General features: G+C 36.5%; 1 long non-coding RNA gene across 1 annotated transcript in view; it reads right to left on the reverse strand.

Moving 5' to 3' along the window:
- Positions 1–466: 466 nt before the first annotated feature.
- Positions 467–23,122, reverse strand: part of LOC131076293 (uncharacterized) — a 37,737-nt gene continuing 15,081 nt past the window's right edge. Inside the window, exon 3 of the long non-coding RNA XR_009113343.2 lies at positions 467–1,106. This is a non-coding gene — a long non-coding RNA (uncharacterized LOC131076293). The remainder of the gene's footprint in view (positions 1,107–23,122) is intronic.

Below are 23,122 nucleotides of genomic sequence, written 5' to 3' on the forward strand. Positions count from 1 at the left end.
CTAGGATTCAACAATTTCCTACGAGTTCAGGACCGTCAAGTAAATGCCAGATTGTTCTGTATGGAAAAATTCAAACCAGAATCTAGTTTCTTTCCTATATTTGAAGTTCAGAGTATATTTCTCCTTATGTCATAGGTGATAGCGCATTATACCCAAAACAATTCAAGATATACTTCATGAGAAACTGAAGATACAAACACATAAAGAAGTCTTTCTCTAAGGTTCAAGTTACTGTATTGATGAGATTCTTGTATCAATAAAGAAGGGTTGCTAGTGATCGTGAACTTTCCTGGAAACTACTTACCGATCTTTTTTAGTCATCATCATAAAATTATCTTTTTTCCTTAAGACATGTTAAAACTAAGTCACAGCACAATTTATTTATTCTGGTTACAGAATTTCCTTCCATGATAGGTCCCTTCATTATTCAAAATACCATGCAATATGAACAGTGAATACCTGTAAGAAAAATTAAAATGCACAACCTTTATTTAAATCCTTCACTGCTATATTATAGAGGAAAGATGTGTCCATATGATCAATTTAATAGGCTCATCAACTACTTCAAGTTGGTTTTATTGACATGAAATGGTGGGAAATAGTTTTCACTGTAAAAAACCAGACCCAAAATATTGATTGTCATACATTTTTAAAAAATGTAAACTTCCCTCCTAAATACGTCAGCTAAATAAATGTCCATCTTGTTCATAATGCATATATCCTTCAGTTTCCATTGAAGTGGAACTTTGTGCAAGAGAACCATTTCTGTTCACTAAGGAAAGGCCATTGCGACTGAACTGCATCCCAAATGTCTGTATCTTAATCTTAGTAGAGAAATTTGTAATCTCAATAACATTTTCCTGCTTCCTTCAGTTGTCTTTGCATAAGATCTATATCAGGGATCATCATCTTGGGTTACCAAAGAATTTATATATGCAACAACAATATTCCCCAGGATTATAAAACAAAAATATACCGAATCTTGTTAGATTTGTGAGTAAACCAAAGCACAAACTCAGCATTCTACCAGTTTCTCCAGTCTTCTGTCTGTCCAGACCTGTCTCATGGAGTTCTGATGTCCTGACTGCACACTGGAAAAATATAACCTGCAACAACCAGATCAATATTTGGAAACATTTAAAAATTTAGAATTGCATTGATAGTGAATAGCCTTGTAATCCCATAAATCACAACAGAAAATTTGCTAGGAGTATAACAAGACAGGATCAAACATTTAACATTTCACTTTTGCTTTATTAGATTTTTGTAGGCATATGCACGAGAATATCACAAAGGAAATATCTTGGCCACATCTAAATTTACCAACATCACCAAACTGAAATATATCTACGCAAAAATACTATTGCAAGCCAATAAACCAACCTAAAAACTCAAAACAGTATGAGAAGATAGAGCATTATTAGCATTTTTGTGATATTTTTCCCATTTGATAAATCCTACTATGGAAATATAATTGATTATCCATCAACAATTACATATACAAGAACTTGAAAGAAATAGAAAAAACAGTATTCCGGAGGACCTTTATCCTAGATTATAGCCAAGTGAGTTTGAAGTGACACGTTAACCAATCAACCAATGAACCACAGAGGATCAAATTCTAATCACAAGGGTTTCAAGATAAATCATCAAATTATAAATGCATCTAAGGCAAATACAATTGCAAGCCCATAAGCCAACAAAAAACTTCAGCCAGTATGATATGATAGAGCACAACTAACATTTTATGATATTCTTCCCATTTGAATTTTTTTACTAAGGAAATATACAGGATTATGAATTAAAATTACAGCTAAGTAAGTTTTGAGTGACACATCAACCAATCAACCAATGGACCATAAATGATCAAATTCTAATCCGAGGGTCTCAAGACAAACGTTTAGGTTTTCTTAAAACTATTTATGTTTATTCTTCTCAGAAAAAGATATTAAAAACCATGGTAAGTCCAGGAAAGAAAATTATTTATCATAGAGCAACTTGACATGGTGCATACAACCCTGAAGCTACAATGTATTAGGAGAATTTTACACAAGCAGTCTGGAGAAAAGCATAACCATCTTAGAACTTCCATAAGAGCATAACTGTTACAATAAGGACTACTTAAATCCAGTGTCACTCCACCAACAATCAATCACCTATTGCTCAATCCTATCACATAACTATGGGAACACGTTTCCTCTTAATTCCTTTGAGCCCTCTAACCCCAGTTCAGATTAAAACTAAAAATGAGTATATGCTACATATCCATGCCCAAACCATAAAAATGCAATCCTTATGTCTTCAAAACATACACAGCAATGATGAATTAAACATATCAAATGCTCATTTACAGAGCCCAAGTGTAAAATGTTTGTTACATCCATGCCAGGCCCATAAGTCATGAATCATGAGGCTTTTTCCACGGGTTATTTGTCCATGGAAAACAGAGCATTAAAGCAACAGCTGAAAGCTAAATTTCATGTGACTGCCAGAAGCCATCAAACCTCCCTAGCATGTGTATAATATATCATTCACCCCTCCCTAGTGTGCATCCCTTGAAGGCCAACCTAGACTTAGGTATCTTATAGATTAGGCTGATGCAAGAAAGTTATAACAAGAACTAAATCAGCCACATAGAAAATGTAAAAATCAAGCTTGGCTTTCTCGTTTTGAGCTGGTGATGCTTGAGACTCAAACAGGTGTCCACTCATTTATGATTCTTGGGAGAGATATAAGATTGCCAAAATCGCTCTTACGTGCAAGTAAAGGAGGGAAAATTCTTTGTCTGCGCAAGCAAGAGAATTAACAATCTCAACCTTGAAGAGGAAGTTGCTTCAAATCACCGACATAGTAAGTTGAAGTGAGAAACACTGATACAAGGTGCCTGGTACACAATATACAACTTGTTTTTCAGCCTTCGACATTTATGCCAATTTAGCTGGAAGTTGAACAAGTCACAAACAGAAATGTTCAGTATCCTATTTTTGCAAAATATTTTCTTAACGTTTTTAATGTGCTTGAATACTCTGTTTAGTTTAAACTTATCTGAAAAACAGTTTTCTTTGCACCTGGATATGAAACTGTGAACAGCTGTACATTAATAGAGTGGGTGAAAGTAATGATGTAATAACATAATTATCAAAAATGAAAACTAATTTGTACAAAAGAAAGCAAAAAAAGTAACATCAAAGAAAATGAATTGTAGTTAAGGCATAAAATTTTGATACAAAATTAAAAGAGTGACAACTCAGTGTCCTCAGCTCTACAAAGAGATGTCATGCCCCTGCCATAATACCTCCTCAAATCTGATATATATCACTGATTAGAAAATTGTCTTATTTAAAAAAACATCGCAATTTTCTTATATCTAGCTGATCTCCTTGAGTTTGATGAAAATAAGTAAAAAGAAAAGCTGGCCAACCCTTATGGGAACGAAAACAAAGGGGATAAAAATGGCTTAGGGCTGACCTAGCCTTGAGGAGGTGAAGTAGTTTGAAAGAAAAAGAAAATCAATAAAATAAGGGCCGACTCATATGCTGACCATACCCAAAACAAAGGCATATATATAGGGCCAAGGCATAGGACAATTGAGATACAACAAGCAAGATACAAAAAAGGCACACTTAATTACTGCAGAGCAGCAATTCCTAAACCTGCACTAGTATACAGCGATCCATATGATTAAGGCATTGATTATTATAAATGATTAGCAGAACAAGGCAGTGTTTAAGTTTTGGAAGGGGAGCAATGTAGTTTAGAAGAGACACCACTCTTCAAGAAAGGATGGCCACCCAAAAAGACACAACCTTTAGGCAATAAGAGAAGGATATAAAAATAGAAGACCTTGATTGTACAAGGGCATCGAAGAAGAACAGATCTGATATAAGATTCAGGCATGCAGCCCTTGAGCATTACGCAAGTGATTTGGTATGAAGTAGTAACTCTCGTGGTAGGAGGCATAATGTAATTCTATGTATAACTACTCACATATGAACAGTATGTATGCAACTTAATGATATTGTATTACTGTATGATCCCTTATATAAGGAATATATACAATAATGTGTAATTCCTCATATGTTTGTTTAAATGCTGAAAACAACCATGATAGGGATAGTGAGGGAATACAAGGAGGGGAAAGAGTTATGAGGTCCTCTTCTAAGCACACCACCTCATGGTGGTGACTGATAGTCCCATGAGGCCAAGAGGGGTGCAAGGAGTGCCCTGCCCTTGGCCTTAAAAAGGGAAGGATGTTCTAGACACCCTATTGTAGTTTCCCCCAAACCTCTACCATGGTTGACTATTGGATTAAGGAACCCCAATCTTAGTGAGCAGAATAAGGGTGGCAAGAAGAGGGGGAATGGCTATAGGATTCCTCACTAGGTACACCCCCTCATATGGATGGCAAATGGCCACATGAGGCCAAGAGGGATGGTATATCCACTCGTGTGCCTAGGGTAGAGGATCGTTTAAGGCACTCTATCATGTCTCCTTATCTTAACTCTCCTATGATTGGATTTCGTTAATGAATTAGATATATCTTATGATTGAGTTAATGTTCTTAACTCTAGTAGGAAAGATCTATGCTTTTGATTCAAAATAAAGTTTCTAATAGGGAATATCTATTTTATGAATTATGTTTCAATGATTACCTAACATGTTTGCAGGATCTCAACCAAGTAAATGATATCGCTTACTCTATACCATTTGTTGTTTTACTTGGAATTGTAATTTAGGTCAAAACTAGGGCATTCAAAAAAGGGGACATTACAAATCAATAGATGCATTCTAGTCAACAAGAAGGGATCTAACAATGTGTATTTGCAAGTATACTTCGTGTCTGCAAAATATTCATGTGTATGTTTCGTGTTTTTATGTGTATGATCAGTATTTGGTTCATACCTGATGTGTTTCTAGCATGTCTACCCATGAGTATCTATGATTACAGTAAACATATTCCTATCATCATGAGATTTCTATTTTTTTTGCTGATATAGAATATGAAGATGTAGATGTCTGTCATGCTTCTAATCCTCATCTTAATATATAAGTTCTTTCTTTAGCGTTAAGAGATATCTATGATATGATGCAAACTTTGCGACAACCTAATCGAAGTGATGAGAAACAAGGACGACGGAAACTTAAAAACCTTGCCAACTCTAAATATTGTTGTTATGAGTCTTAGCTCAAAATTGCAACTAGGGTAACATCAGAGTTACCCAGCAGAAGTTAATAACACCACAAACCCTAAGGGTTGGTTTGGGATCTTCACAATAACAAAAGAATACAATGGACGAAATGAAAACTAACTTTACTTGAGGACAAGCGATCTCAGGTTGGGCGGAATGTCGCGCCCCTACCCTGATACCTCCTCAAATTTGATAAATATCATTGATTAGAAAATTGCCTTATCTATAAGACATCACAGTTTTCTTATATCTAGCCAACCTCCTTGAGTTTTATGAAAATAACTAAATAAGTAAAAAGAAAAGCTGGCCAACCCTTATGGGAACAAAAACAAAGGGGATAAAAAATGGCAGAGGGCAAACCTAGCCTTAAGGAGACGAAGTAGTTTGAAAGCAAAATAAAATCAATAACATAAGGGCCGACTCATATGCTGACCATACCCGAAACAAAGGCATATATATATGGCCGAGGCATAGGAAAATTGGAATACAACAAGCAGGATACAAAAAAGGCACATTTAATTATTACAGAACAGTGATTCCTAAACCTGCACCAGTCTACAGCAACCCATATGATTAAGGCATTGATTATCATAAAAAATAGCAAAACAAGGAAGCATTCAAGTTTTGGAAGGGGAGCAATGTAGTTTAGAAGAGATGCCACTCTTCAAGAAAAGATGGCCGCCCAAAAAGACACAACCTTTCAACAATAAGAGAAGGATATAAAAATAGAAGACCTTGAATTTAGAAGGGCATCAAAGAAGAACAGATCTGATATAAGATTCAGGCATGCAGCCCTTGAGCATTACGCAAGTGATTTGGTATGAAGTAGTAACTCTTGTGGTAGGCGGCCTAATGTAATTCTATGTATAACTACTCACATATGAATATTATGTATGCAACCTAATGATATTATATTACTATATGATCCCTTATATAAGGAATATAGACAATAATGTGTGATTCCTCATATGTCTGTTTAAATTCTACAAACAACCATGATAGAGATAGTGAGGGACTACAAGGAGGGGAAACAATTATGAGGTCCTCTTCTAAGCACACCACCTCATAGTGGTGATTAATAGTCTCATGAGGCCAACGGCGTGCAAGGAGTGCCCCGCCCTTGGGCTTAGAAAGGAAGGATGTTCCAGACACCCTATTGTAGTTTCCCCCAAACCTCTACCATGGTTGACTAATGGATAAAGAAACCCCAATCTTAGTGAGGATAATAATGGTGGCAAGAAGAGGGGGAATGGCTATAGGATTCCTCACTAGGTACACCCCCTCATATGGATGGCAAAGGGCCACATGAGGCCAAGAGGGATGGTATATCCGCTCCTGTGCCTAGGGTAGAGGATTGTTTTAGGTACCCTACCATGCCTCCTTATCCTAAAACTCTGCTATGATTGAATTCTATTAATGAATTAGATATATCTTTTGATTGAGTTAATGTTCCTAACCCTAGTAGGAAAGATCCATGCTTTTGATTCAAAATAATGTTTCTAAAAGGGAAGATCTATTTTATGGATTAGGTTTCAATGATTACCTAACATGTTTGCAAGATCTCAAACAAGTAAATGATATCATTAACTCTACACCATTTCTTATTTTACTTGGAATTGTAATTTAGGGCAAAAACTAGGGCATTTACAAAAGGGGTCATTACAAAAGAAAAGCAGTCAACCCAAAAAAAAACCATTCCCTTGGATTCCACCAAAGAACAAAGCACATTAAGAATAGTTGCTAGATTTGCTGACAACACATCCAGCATTACAATTATTCAGAGCTCTTCTCTTTTAGAGTATATTAAGGCTCTGCAACCTTTTAAAAATGGAAGCAACTTCTCTAATTTGCTTTCTTATTTTAACAACAAGAAGGAGGAACGTTCCAGGCTATTGATAGAATTCATATCAGCATGTAAAAAAGCAAACTGTTTATTAAGGTTGCAGTTGAGTCAGCATATCTAAGTTCTTGTTGAAGATCGAAAGGTGAGAAGTATTAAGTTGCCATATAAAAAGATTTAACAAACAATAGTTCCAAAAATCTATTTTTAGGCCAAGATGAGATAGGGATGTTAGGACCAAAAACAGACCAAGGCAACCACATCCATACAAGTTAGAAAAAATCCCTCTACCTACACAAACGTTGATGATGAAAAATATTACACGAATTCATCCAAAAGCTTAACAAATCCAAGACTATGGACTGTGGAAACTACATGACATTAACAATCCCTTCACCTCCCCAAAACTGAAACCATCTATTTTCATGTAAAGGAAGATAGCAGAATTTACTCCTTAAAGTAAAATTGCCATTATATTCTCTAGGGTAAAAAGATAAAAAAGAAATATCCACCTACAATTAGAATGCTTGAGATTTCAAACATAATAAATTGCCTATAATATATCTAAGAATATAAAATTGGGTGTATTAGGTAGTAAATAAATAAAGGTATAGGTACATATGTTTTGTAAGCCATCCCACTAGTTAATTAGAATAAGAATTTATCCCACATCCATGAGAAATTAGTAGTTGTCTTTAGTAAGACTCTCTATATATTGTAAGGGTTTACCAAGTATAAAGCATCAATCTTGAACTATGGTACCGGTTTGGCACTTCTTGTGCACAAATTTGGGTCCAGTTCATACCCAGTCTGGATTTGGGGCCAATTGTATTGTCCCCAACTCAAGCCATGAGACTTAACAATGCATTGGCTGTCCTTCCCTTGGTTTACCCAAGAGGACTTAGAGCATTATTGGGAAGTGTTGAGTCTTTGGCTTGTCTTCTATTCTATTCTTAAGTTGTTGGCACGTCTTTTTATGCAACTTAAGTGATTTTAAGTTGCGGGCACGTCTTTTTAGGCAACTTAAGTGACTCCTCTATTCTATTCTTAAGTTGTTGGCACGTCTTTTTATGCAACTTAAGTGATTTTAAGTTGCGGGCACGTCTTTTCAGGCAACTTAAGTGACTCCTAGCCAAAAGACTTAAGTTGTCCCCCTTCTATGTGCTTTAAGTGATTTTAAAAAAGCATATGACAAAAAGGCAAAGGGGACGTGGGTTTTCAAGGAGTCTATAGGCTCATTTTTAGGGTTTTAATTTGGAGCATTGGATTAAGAGGTGGATGATAAAGGGCTGAGATTAATTTTAACTCTTAGAGAGTTATTAGGGTTCTTTTAGAGCTCATAATGTTATTCTATGAGTTTGTTATCTATTGCTACTGCAATCTTGGCTTAAGGTCTAAAACCCTTGAGTATCCCTAGTTTTGGAGAGACATATGGGCTCCCCCAGTCTGTGTTTTGGTGGAAGAGCTTTAATTTGTGAAACTCTAGCACATCATATTTCAGGGCTGCAATTGTTTATCAAGTTTGGAGGCCAGTTTAGAGGTGACATTCAGAGTTACAGGTGCAGGTTTGGACTAACTACAGCAAGGAATCTCCATACTTCTGGGCATCATTGAGGACAGCAACACAAAGGACAATTTTATCAGACGTAGCACTGGTTTATAGGGAATTTGACAAGGTCAGCTAGGGTTTGAAATCTTTTCTAAGGACAGCTAAGGTTTGAGGATAAATTCTGAGGTATTTGCATCTAAATCTGAATCTGTATATTTTAATCATCTTTATCTCAAGAAAATGAAAGAATCAAAGTAATCCATTTCTAAAATTTCTGGGCAGAATTAAAGAGATTTTTCTGTACTTTTTCTAAATTTAGTAATACTCATAAATTTATTTCTATTGGCAGAAAAATGAGATCAGTAATCTGATTATATATCTAAATTTGTTGTAGAATTTCTTTTATGAAAATAAAGTTTCAGATTTTTCTGTGCCCTAGTTTTGGAGAAATTGTTATTTTTCTATTATCCCTATTTGGGGATATTACACAAATTTATGGGGGCTTTCTATTTAAGTGTGCATGGACAATTGTATATTCATCATGAATGAACTTGCATGAACCCATGAGGAATCCAATCAAAAAATCACATGTCTTGCCCCAAACACTATGTATATTGCCTTTAAAATTTTCAAATTCTTGGAAACCTCTGATTTTTTTGGTCTTACATTTTACAAAGGCAAAAACAAAAGGGTGAAAATCCTAGATGTGGCAAAAATCATACCAACCTTAGAATTGCGGAAAGAAATTTAGATTGGGCAAAAATCCCACAAGAAATCTGAACCTTTCAAAATCATTTGATTGTGAGAAAACAAATAAATACTTGTTTAAGCCATCTGGACAGGAAAATAAAAGCATTGGGATGGTTAACTATGCTTAATCCATAGTATTCCTATAATTTGAATGGGAAAAAAAAAATCCAAATTTCAGAATAATATTTGTCATGTTAATAATATTTATTATTAATAATAAAGATTTATGTTATTCGTCATGTTGTTGCCAAGTATTTTTTATGGTAAATCCATATTGAAAAATGGCGATGAGGAGCCGGCTAGGATTGCAGCCAAGGGAGTTCAGAGGTTTCAGACAAAAGAACGATGATTGGAACCAGAGAAAAAACTTTTCTACTGCCTGGAAATGACCTAACTGGGCCTGGGAGGATAAGAACAGAAATTTCAAGTTTGAAGGAGTGCAGAGTATGTAGTGTCCCTCCTTGGCTTGACTTGACTTTTATTTCATGCATGATAGACTTAGCTAGACTATTTATGATGTTTTGGATTATGATTATATATGTGTCTCAATTACTCACTATGATGCTAGATATTATTTGGACATGTTATTTTGATTATTTATATGGATGATGACGCTATCATTATTGATCATGAGATTTGATGGATATATGTGTTTGATGGATCATATATGCTTGATGGATTCTATAAGCATTACTATGTTGATGGATTAATGATAGTTTATATTGATCATGGATTTGATGCTATTATGATTACACTAACCGTAGTTCATGATTACATATGATGAGTTGACTATGCGACATGTTTGATCATTGTATGATTGTCTTCGTGAGAGGGATGATGTCACATCACTCATTGCGAGCGGGATGTGTTGTTGCAATTCCCTGTCACTTGCTTGTTATGATATATATATGTTGTATCGTTGCTTTGTGGTTACCGGATTTGCAAGTACCAGACACCAACTCCACCTTACTCCACAAGTTTGAGCCTGTCTTTAAATCCCAATGGCATGTGGTTCGGAGATAGCATGAGTTCCCTCCACATACTCTAGTTCTAAGTTGTTCACCTTGAGTCGTCAGCGTATTGGCGTAATTCACCATGTCAATTAGTGAGTTGTGGTTTTGTGAGTATGCTATGTTTATTGATTTATTTGATTAACTAATGCGCAATTATATAGTTATTAATATCTAACTATAGGATTATTTGTATTCAGATTATTTAAGTATTTGAGGATTAATGTTTAATTATTTATTTGTGATTTAATGTCTAATCATTTATTGTTGATTCATTCTTTATTAAATATTTAATGTTTATTTATTTATTGTTGGTTTATGGTTTATTTAATATTTATTGTTTAATTAATATTGGTGGTTTAATTATTTATTTATTGTTTTTATACCTTAATGTTGAATAATATTTATTGTGGTTATTTATTTTATGAGCCTTGGGTTATTTATATATGAATCCCCATTTGGATTATTTAATTTATAGCCTATGGTTTATTAATATAGTTTGTCTATTATTTTATATGGGGTGGATATATACCTTAGAATAAAATAATATCATATCCCACTTATGTATTTGTAAATATGTTTTATATTTGATCCTGTAAATGATGTTCAATTTTCAATTCAATAAGCAAGCTATATTCTATTTTGTATTCTCTATATTTATGTATTATCTATCTCTATTATAAATCTGACTATCTTCTTTGTTTGGCAGGTGAGAGGAGTATTTATCGATTTCAATATCCTCTTCACAAATATCAATTGATATATCTATGCAAGAGGGGAGGATCAAGCAGTGCCTTGACCGGTCATGTCTTATGGACATGACCGATCAAGACACTACTTGATCGCACCCTTTGATATATACTATCAATCGGTGTTTATTTAATTACCAGCCTAATACTAATCGAGGTCCACATAACTTAGTGTACATGCCAATCAGTATTTACGATGTATGCCAAACGGTGTTTGCATGGCTTGTTAATCGATGTAAATCGGTGTCTAAGTTAACCAACTAACTAAAGGTTATGTATGTCAAGCGGTGCATACTTTGTCACCCAATAGCAACTCGATAATCATTATTAATTTATTGTTGGGAACACATCCGATATAAATTGGGATACATGGTTAACTCGATAACCATCGGTGATCACCGATATGCCATGCTATAATATGATTATCGATATTGATCACTGAGTAGATTTGATATATGAATGAGGAATAATTACCAAATGAATTAGCTTGAAGTTTTCTGAATGGTTTATCGATAGGATAAATGATTGAATGAGAGACTTCATTTATCTCTCATTCAATCATTTATCTTACCGAAGCTACCATGCATTAACAGATCCCACCTACCATTTCTTCTCATTGGTTGAATTTGAGATGAGGAATAAAAATATATTCTACAGTGTGTAGGTAAAATATATTCCCAAAAGGAATATTTTGATTGGTTGACTTTAAGGTTAGGGTTTTTGCTTTTGTTATGCTTTTAATTGGGTGCATGTATATGTTGTAGGGTTACCTTCTTCATTCTTCTTTTGGCTTTGAGTTGGATTTTGGCTTTGGGAGCTTGTTGGAATTTTTGTGGGCGCTTCATCAACCTTCTTCCATCACTTCTAATCCAGGTTGGAGGCCTATCTTTGAAGTTTTTATTTTTCAGACTTGTGTTTTCGCCGTGTCTGCAAAATGTCTTTGTGAGTTTATTTTGGGAAAATAGTATTTTGTATAGTTGGACTATAGTCTGAAGGGAAATATTTGGGTGCATGGATTTTATTACAAAGTTAAACTATAGTATGGAAAATATATTTTTGGGTATTTGGTTTTTGTTGTGAATGCACGGCTTTGCGCATTTTCTCTATGATTGAAATCTTGCTTCTCCCTTGTATTTGGAATGATTTTTGCATCATGTGAGTGCCTTATTGTGCTTAGAGGATTCTGGAAATATTGTCATGTGAGTTTTCTTGGTCTGGTTTTGCCATAAGAGAAAACTTCACAAGAGCTTCACCATTGCACTGTATATGTATATTTGTTTTATGAATAATCTTTTCCTTGGGATTTTATTTGTGTTTGTAGCCCTTTTTATTGTGTTATCTAGCCGTAAGAGGCATTATGTGTGATTCAATCTATGAAATTTGTGTGTAAAAATGTGAATCTTTGAATGAGGAATTCTTTATTTATACTCTGTTATTTTGTCTTGTTTACGCCTTCTTATTGGCATTTTTTGGGCATCTCTATTGTACGATTCATAACGTAGTCATTTTCCACGATTTTTGGCTCTGTCTCATGCGCAACAAAATTGATCATATGCCAAACTACAGTGATCATATGCGCAACAGGACTGATCATATGTGCCCCAGAATTGTTCATATGCGCTAGTCTATGTTATGTCAGTGTTTTTCTAAGTTTGGTCAGTTTGTGTTGTATTTTTCTGATTTGTACTTGTACCATTCTGATTTGTACTTGTACCAAAGGTCGCGTATGAAGGTTTGTTGATGTTTTCCAATATTGGCTTTGATCAATTTTGATGCTTTAATGTGGTTTTTGCACCTTGGTAAGTTGATGTGCCTTACCAATGGGATCTTGAGTTTTACTCCTTCATGTTGATGAGCCATGATTGTGAGTGCTACTCTATTGTTGTTGTACCAGCAAGTGAATGTGCCTTGTTGTAGCTTTCATTTCTTATTTGTGGCAGATTTAATTGCCTTAAGTGGCCTTTGATGTATTATTTTGATAAGAGGCTCATTGTTGGATTCCTTGATGAGTTAGTCTTTGGATGCTCATGTATGTGTTATGGCTGCATGATGACACTTGTGGATTTCAGATTTGCATATTGGATTAGAGGCTCTTATTGTTTATCATTGTTTGGATCCACGTTAGGGGGAGTGAGCTTCCTTGTGATGACCGGGGTCACGACAAATAGGCTTGCATGAGGTTCCTAGTAAGGATGCATGAAGTCTAGACCGCCAGGGCACAATGGAAGTTTACCATGATTGTAAACAAGTGATAACATTAATAATGAATTAATGGGATGGGTAATTACATTCACTAATCAAGATAATTAATACTTGAACCCCACGACTTGATCCTACGGAGGATGTTTTAAGATAGGCATGGGAAGGCCATTGCAATGGCAAGTCAATCTCCCTTAGTCTCTCATAGGTTGAGATGGCTCCACGTGTCCATCAGACTAGTGCCTTGTGATATTGTATTTGCTATGTTAGAGGATGGCATGTGATGACACTCCACCCCTACATGTGTCCCCTTACAAATTTGCAAATCATGCCTTGTTGCTTTGTAAGCCTCTGGGAGTTTTTTTTCTTGTGATTGCTTGTGGTTGGTCCTTGCTTGAGAGTCCTAGTATTGTTTAGTCTCCTTGGTTGTTAGGTGCCAACTTAGGTCTAGAGTGTGAGTTGGGACCTTGTGTCATCTCCTAGCACGGGGGGTGGTTCCTTTGGTTCCACATGGTCGAGTGGTTGGTGTTTTTCAACCAATGGGATATTCTCTTGGATTCTTCATACGTGGATGTGGATTCTTCATCATTGTAGCAGTTATGGATGTTTCTTGTAGCAGATTTATATAATGGATATATGGGATTCATGTAATGTATTATCATGTAAAGATGTAGATGTATTAGGAAGAGCCATGCTCATGATGTATTATTCATATGACTGTAATTGTAATTGTATTGCAGTTGGTATCTTAGGATTATGACATGATTTGTAATAATGAGACTATGAGATGTATGGTGATGATCTTGTATAATGAAAGTAAATGGTTTCATGAAAATGCCATCTTTGTAATGTTAAATTTTAATAATCAGATTATATAGAGATAATTCAAATACAACTACACAAAGCTTATCCTAGGAAAACCTTCCTCTTGAAGGTGAAAAACCCAGCAATGGTATTTCTTATTGTATTTTATCAATTTACAATATGTCTTTACAATATTGAACACTTCTATTCAACATTCACAAAGTGAGAGGAATGTATACAATCTGTTGTGTATTAGAAGTGCAGTCCACTCCCTGTCTATGATCCAACTGCTGTGAACATACAAATGCTATAGGTGTATATCACGAACTGTTGTAGGTATATCACGAACTGTTGTAGTTATATCACGAACTACTATAGATGAAGAATACGATCTGCTTGATGATTAATCTGAATTACCAAAGGAGATGGAATGCACCGATCTATATACCCAATCTCAACATGATCAAGCAACATGACTTATATCAAAAGTCGGCTTCAACTAATACGTCTCATTTATTAGACATCGGTTATGTTATAATTAACTTGACTCTTCATAATCACGTCTAATGCCAATGGTCACAGCTTCCAATGTGATCGGTGTATTTATTAAGTCTTTTATTATAAATGATGTAAATGAGAAATCGGATATTTTAAATGTGTAAGGCCGTTTCGGCCCTTCACACATTTGAAGGCAGAGTCGGCCCTGAGAAGTTCGACCGAAGCTATACATCAACACTCCCTCTTAGCTAGGGAGGAATCTTTCTCGATATCTAAGTTGCATAGTCATATCCATCATGGCTATTCTCAGAGGGTGAGTATAAACAAATGCTAAGTCATGAAGTCTCTCACATGACATTCACCATACCTACTCGCAGAGGGTGAATCCACCATACCTACTCGTAGAGGGTGGAACAAGGGCTGGAACCTCAAACTTCTCTCGCAAAGAAGAATGCACAACAAGGGCCGATACCTCAAACTTCTCTTACAGAGAAGAATGCATAACAAGGGCTAATACCTCAAACTTCTCTCAGAGAAGAATGCACAACAAGAGTTGATACCTCAAACTTCTCTCACAAAGAAGAATGCATGACAAGGGCTTGCACCTCAAACTTCTCTCACAGAGAAGAATGCATTATAATACATATCAAGTAATTACTGATGCTGAGACTCCCTCTTAGCAAGAGCTTCATTTTCCACACTTCCAAGTTTGTCTCGAAAATGCACAAATTTCACTTTTGCAAGAGGCTTGGTGAAAATGTCAGCCATCTGTTCCTCAGTACAAATATATCTCAACATAACAGCATTCCTTGTACCATATCTCTGATGTAGTGGTACTGAATCTCTACATGCTTCGTTTTGTCATGAAATACTGGATTGACTGAAAGCTTTACACAGCTTTGGTTATCACAATGTATGATGGTAGGCTCCAATGATTGACCAAACAATCCTGCAAGGAGCTTACGAAGCCACACTGCATCGCGAGTTGCTACACATGCAGCAATGTATTCTGCCTCTGCAGTGCTCAGAGCTACTGAAGACTGCTTCCTGCTACACTAGGAAATCATAGCAGATCCCAAGCTAAAGCAACAACCAGAAGTGCTCTTTCGATCAGTAACACTCCCTGCCCAATCAGAATCAAAATATCCTTCAAGAATCAAGTCCATACTGGAAGAGTATTTCAAGCCATATCCAACTGTGCCACGCAAGTATCTCAAGATATGCTTGACTGCAACTAGATGTATCTGTCTAGGTTCACTCATGAACTGGCTAAGTGCACTCACAGCATAACAAATATCTGGTCTAGTGTTAACTAGATACATCAGGCACCCAATCAATTGCCTGTACATAGTAGGGTCCACAAGATCTGAACTAGCTGCAGCTTCCCTTAATTTCTTCAAGTTAGTTTCCATTGGTGTGGACATAGATTTACAATCTGTCATTCCAAATCTCTTCAAGATATCGATAGTGTATTTTCCTTGACTTAGGATAATCCCATTGGGCCTCTGCCAAACTTCCAACCCTAGAAAGAAGTGCATGAGTCCTAAGTCCTTCATCATGAATTCGTAAGTCAACTCCTTACATCGATCAATGAGACGATCTTCTTCGGTAACAAATAGGTCATCAACATATCAACATTGAATACCTTGAAGTAAAGGTTTAAATCAGCGTCATTCTTGTAGAAACCCAAACCTACTAAGTATTTGTCAATTCTTTCATACCAAGCCCAAGGAGCCTATTTAAGGCCATATAGGGCTTTCTTCAATTTACACACATGAGACTCTTTCCCATGAATCACGAACCCCTCAGGTTGCTCGAAGTAGACTTCTTCTTAAATCACACCATTGAGAAAGGCAGTCTTCACATCCATCTGGTGCAACTTCCATCCCTTAGTTGTTGCAATGGCAATGATGGTTCTAATGGAAGTATAGCGAGCAACAAAAGCAAATGTTTCTTCGTAATCTATTTCCTCTTGTTGAGAGAAGCCACGAGCCACAAATCTAGCCTTGTACTTTTCAATGCTGCCATCAACTGTATGTTTTATCTTGTACAACCACTTGGAAGATACATCAAACTTCCCTTTTGGTCTAGGCACAATATCCCACACATTGTTCTTGAGAATGGATTGATACTCCTCATCCATTGCATCTTTCCAAACTTCTTGTTTTGCGGCTTCCTCTACACTAGAAGGTTCAGACTCAATAAGATTACACATTAATGCAACATAACCAGAAAATCTTTGTGGTCTTTTGCTTTCCCTGAATGTGCCTCTAGGAGCAGCAAATTGTTTTGCTTCATGCATAGCGTTTCGCGCCCAAAGAGGTCTCTTTCGAGACACAACAATATCTCTAGGCCCATCAGTGGGATCCAAAGGTTCAATTGGGTCATTACTCATATCTAGTTCTGTAGTCTCCCTCTGAATCTCAAGAGCAAGATCAGCATCCATGTCTTGAGGAGTCTCATCATCTATCTCCATGCATGAGCCCTTTGATTTCCTGAATGCAACATCTTCCTCAAATGTGACATCCTTACTAACTTCTATTTGCTTCTGACCAAGAATGTAAATACGGTAAGCTTTGGAGGTTTCACTGTAGCCCACAATATTCCTCTCTTGCCATAAGGCTCCAACTTGGTCCTCTTGTCCTTGGGAATATGAACATACACAAGACAACCAAATATTCTCAGGTGGCTAATATCAGGCTTGATACCTAAGAAGGCTTCTTCATGAGTCGTATTTTGTAATATCCGATGAGGACATCTATTCTGAACATACACTGTTGTTCTAAAGGCTTCTGCCCATAGGAAAAATCTGAAGGTCTTGAACATGAATCATAGCTTTTGCAGCTTCAACAATAGATTTGTTCTTCCTTTCAGCAACCCCATTTTGTTGAGGGTTGTAAGGAACACATAACTCCCTCTTGATCCCTGCCTCAATACAGAAATCACGAAAGCTACCCAAGGTGTATTCACCTCCATTATCAAACCTTAAAATTTTAATTTTCTTTCCAGAGATATTTTCTACAAGAGCTTTAAACTCTTTAAAGCTACCTAGGACTTCATCAGATTTTTTAGACCTTAAGAAATAAATCCAAGTCTTCCTAGAGTAGTCATCTATAAAAGTTACATAATACAAACATCCACTTAGGGATGAAATTGACATTGGACCACATAAATCTGAATGTACAAGATCTAGTATTTCTTTAGACCTACTTTCACTGCTATGAAAAGAACTTTTAATATTTTTACCCATAGCACAACCTTTACAAGTACCATCATTTATATGAATAAGTTTAAGAATACCTTTTACCATCTTCTCCAAAGATGGAAGAGCCTTGAAGTGAAGATGTCCAACTCTTCTGTGCCAGAGTTCGCTGAAACTGTGTAATATCCTGGATAATTTTTTTTGTTTTTAGGAGCAATAAGAATTATCAACCAACACATAACCCGTTAAGGTTAGAAAGCATAAACTCAAAGCTTGCTGAAAATGCAACCCTTCCACTTTCTGATCACCAAGTGCCCAATGTGGGAAGGTGAGAGCATACGGTGAAGAGGGGATCGTTAGATCACAAATCTGCTGGAATGATAAAGTAAATACAATACTGGGCGGCAAGCCAGCCCCTTCCACTTATCCAGTGGGAAAGCAAGAAACTTGGCGGTGAACCAGCCAAGAGAAACATATAGCAGACACAAATCACTCAACCGCAATATTTCAGTGGGAGGAGTGAATTACAAAATACTCAATTCAACTAACTGATTATGCAGTGGGAGGACCATTACAACCAATCATCACTCGACCGCTTATGCAACGGGAGGACTGAATTACAATTTAACAGATGTAGGCGGCAAGCCAGCCTCTTCCACTTTTCAACAGGATGAGAGATTACAATCCAAAATGGGTTAGTAGTATTACTACTTAACCTTACAATGAAAGGGAAAGTGAGAGAAGAAGAATAATGCTGAACATAAAGATAATGATAATGAAACTCTTCCAACATCAAAAACAACAGGCTAGAAATGCATAACCAACAACATATAAACCCACTAAATTAATCATATCTCTGTCAATACTCACTCAGTTTACCCAAAATCAATCCTAAACCAACACTAGACCAGCAGCGATGAAGACAAACCATAAGTAAGCTACCAAAACACCCCCATTTAATTGGCATGCATCCCAATGCACCCTCTAAACCCCATGCCTTGTTGGCATTGCACACTCCAATGAGAATTGTAGGTGATTGAAGGTGTTGTCATTGATGGCAACCTTGCAGCATTGTGGAAACCGGCAGGCACAGGCAGCGGCACCGACAGGCACTTCACCAGCAACGACAACAATGTTCACCGACATCCCAGCCGACAAGAACAACTTTTTGTATTTAATTGTAATATCTTTTGTAAGCCAACATGGCATATTGTAATAAGACTCATATATGTATGAGATCTTGTAAATCATTTTAACAGTAAGGTAGCATGGATGTAGAAGTGATAAGCGAATATTAAGGCAAATTTTGTATAAGGGTTTATGGATATAGTATGAGCTTAAACCGGTACTGAACCAGGCATGGCAGATGCTGAATTATAGCAGTACATTATATTGGATTCTCATAATCCATTTTGTAAGTCAGTGAGACTTCCTTTTTTAATTGAGCAGTGAGCTCTAGGCAGTTGGCCTTCCTGCATGTGCAAGCCCCTCTTGTAAGTAATATCCATTCATTGTCAAGTGAGTGAATATTGCGGGTCACAAATCCCACCTAGGTTTTTCCCACACCGAGTTTCCTCGTTAAACATCTTGTGTTATGGTGTGCTTTCTATGTTGTCTTTATTGTTCCTATTTACTACATTAATTCTTGTTTACCGGTACACTGTTTTGGAATGCAAAATACTTAATAAGGTTAAATATTTTGTAAACCGGTTAGATACTAATTCACCCCCCCCCCTCTCAGTATCTTTGGACTATCATCAATCCTAACATTCCTAACCAGGTATTTTCGATTTGCAATATTAAATTCCATACTCAATGAAAAGTGCTATAAACTTACAGTATGAATCGCCAGCAATAAGAAGGATGATTGAAACAATACCCAGAATGACCAGACACTCGAGCAAAGAGGTGTGATAAAAAACATGCTTCAGCCACAGGGAAACCAGCAACTCCATAAATCACTCCGAACACCAAAAAGATTGAGATATGCAATGAAATTTTAATAGATTACAGCACATAGCTAGGTACTATATTTCAAGTATGAAACTAGAAAGCACTAGGGACCCGCACTCCAAAGCCTCAAAGTTTTGACGCCAATCCGGCAACATAACAATGCAAATTTTCAAGATGTCCAGAATGAGAGCCCAAGGCTCATATTTATAACTCCATGCCTCCCCAAATGCAAATGCAAATGGCACCAAACTTCATTCAAACTCAACTTCATTTCGCCTTGTCTCCCCACTAACTTGGCGCCCACTTACCTTTCCTAGGCAAGTTCGAACTTCCTCATGGTGGCGTCTTTTTTTGCAATAATAAACATTAGACCAAAGATGTTTAATCCCCTAAATGGCCACCACAAATTCGCCCTCTGACTTAGGAGATAATCAAATGAATATTAATTAATTATTTTTCCTAATTCATCTCCACAATTAATCAGTAGCTGCAAATATTTAAATATTAAACCTTTGACAAGGATATAATATTTAATTAAATTACTTATGACTCCCATACTGATCATTAACAGAAACCAGGATGAAGCAGAGTGAAGAAGACCAAGGAACTGCTGCAAGACCAGGACCCAGTCCACTGCAAAAAATAGAAATACTTCATACTGCCACTTACTAAAAATAGTAAGTCATGAACTACTGATCCGAAAAGAATGAACTTTGCACCCAGTGACAGAGCATGGAAAGCTCAGTAGGACAATATCATCAAAACAGCCAACCCCTAACTTATGAAAAATAGTAAGTTCTCGCCTCATCAATGTTTGAAACCCTAATTCTTCATTCCACATAGCCTACGGGTCTCAGGAATAGGCCAATGGACCACTGAAAGTACATCATCGAGAAGGGGACATTACAAACTGGAAGAATCATGAATAAGAGCTTCAACTGGGAGAGTGGATAGTTTGTATACTCTCATGTCGATTTCCGATCACACGAGCAGTCTTGATGCTGGAGTTCTTAGGCCAAGCAAGAACTCTTCCTTCAGAAAATGCAATTTGATAGCCCTTATCCTCTAGGGCTGAAATAGACACAAGGTTCCTCTTGATCCCTGGTACAAACAATACGTCACTTAGGTGTAGAGAAACTCCAGATTCAAGTTTTAGAGATGTAGCACCAACTCCTCTTACAACATAGCGTGCATCATCCCCAATAATGACTTGGAGATGTAACTCTTTCTCCACTAGATCAGAAAGGTGCTCCCGATGACCGGTGATATGTCGAGAGGCTCCACTATAAATTAACCATGTATCACTGTCTGTAGGAACATTGTTTGATAATGCTGACATGAAAAGAAAACCATTGGAGTTATCTTCAACCTCCTTCTGAGATGAGACTTCATTGATGTTTGCTCCTTGATGATTAGGTCTTGTCAAACAATCCTTTGCAAAGTGACCAAACTTGTCACACCTAAAACACTGGATGCGAGAGAGATCTTTCTTCCTCTTCCTAGAATCAGGTGCAAAATCTGATTTGAAATCTCTATTCTTTTTGAAGTTGCCCTTCTTCCAATACTTTCGTTTCTTGGTAGATTGAGTGGTAAGAACATGTGTATCTTCATTTTGAAACCTCTTGACAATTCCTCTAGCAGTCAATCTTGATTCTTCTTGAATACAATCTGCACAGAGTTGATCAAACTTGGGTAATTTGGACCTTCCACTTATGCTTTGGATAAATGGCTCCCATGAATGAGGCAGACCATTCAAGGCTAGCATAACAAGGTCTTTATCTATCACTTGATCTCCAATTGCGCTTAGTTGATCTCTCAATTCTGAAATTTTCATGAAGTAGGTGATGACTGAATCTCCTTTCGCCATCTTCACTTGGTGGAGTTGTTGTCTCAAGGCAAGAGCCCTACTTACGTTGTTAATCTCATATAAACCCTCCAAGGTCTTGAACATATCTCTTGCAGTTGTCATCTTGGCAATGAGAGGCACCAAGTGATCCCTCACGGAGTCGATTAATATCTTCTTTGCTTTGATGGCATTTTTCTTGAATTGCAGTTTCTCCTCATGATCTTCAGGTTCAGATAAATCCTTTTCCTCTATGAATTGAAGAAGATCATTTTCTTCAAGTGCAATGAGCACTCTAAACTTCCATGAGGTGAAGTTAGATGCGCCTTCAAGCCTATCTTCGACTTTAAGACCGTTCACCATTTTCGAGACTTGAGATACTGCTCGACGGAGAGAGAGGAGAGAATACTTAGAAGTTCTCTAGAATCTGATCACGATCTTCTTTCACCGTGGCTCTGATACCATGTTAAATTTTAATGATCAGATTATATAGAGATAATTTAAATACAACTACACAAAGTTTATCCTCGGAAAACCTTCCTCTTGAAGGTGAAAAACCCAGCAATGGTATTTCTTATTGTATTTTATCAATTTACAATATGTCTTTACAATATTGAACACTTCTATTCAACATTCACAAAGTGAGAGGAATGTATACAATCTGTTGTGTATTAGAAGTGCAGTCCACTCGCTGTCTATGATCCAACGGCTGTGAACATACAATTACTATAGGTGTATATCAACCTGTTGTAGGTATATCATGAACTGCTGTAGATGAAGAATACGATCTGCTTGATGATTAATCTGAATTACCAAAGGAGATGGAATGCACCGATCTATATACCCAATCTCAACATGATCAAGCAACACGACTTATATCAAAAGTTGGCTTCAACCAACACGTCTCATTTATTAGGCATCGGTTATATTATGATTAACTTGACTCTTCGTAATCACGTCTTATGCCAATGGTCACGACTTCCAATGTGAATGTGATCGGTGTATTTATTAACAAGTCTTTTATTATAAATGACATAAATGAGAAATCGGATATTTTAAATGTGTAAGGCCATTTCGGCCCTTCACACATTTGAAGGCTGAGTCGGCCTTGAGAAGTCCGACCGAAGCTATACATCAACATGTAATAGATTTAGATTTGAAAGGGAATTGATTTATGTTATTATTTGTAGTAGTTTAGAAAGAAATTTCATGGTTATCATTTAGGATGTAGATAAATGTGTGAAAGAACCTTGAGAGAATGGAATGCTTATAATGTAGGAATTGTGGTTGTTGGTTAATATCATGTTAGGTAATGATGTCATTCACGTGATTGCATTGGAAAGATAGGAGATTATGTATGGCATGTATCTAAGGAAAGCATTAGGATTCTTGCATTATGCATTTGGAACTTATGTTAAAGATAATGATCATGTTAGGAATTTAGATGCATAAGTGGCATGGATAAGATGACTATGTTTATGCATTAGATATTGCATTATCATTATGGATGGATAAAGATCGTGTAGATAGGAAATG

Source organism: Cryptomeria japonica, chromosome 4 (assembly GCF_030272615.1).
Source record: "Cryptomeria japonica chromosome 4, Sugi_1.0, whole genome shotgun sequence".
NCBI lineage: Eukaryota > Viridiplantae > Streptophyta > Pinopsida > Cupressales > Cupressaceae > Cryptomeria > Cryptomeria japonica.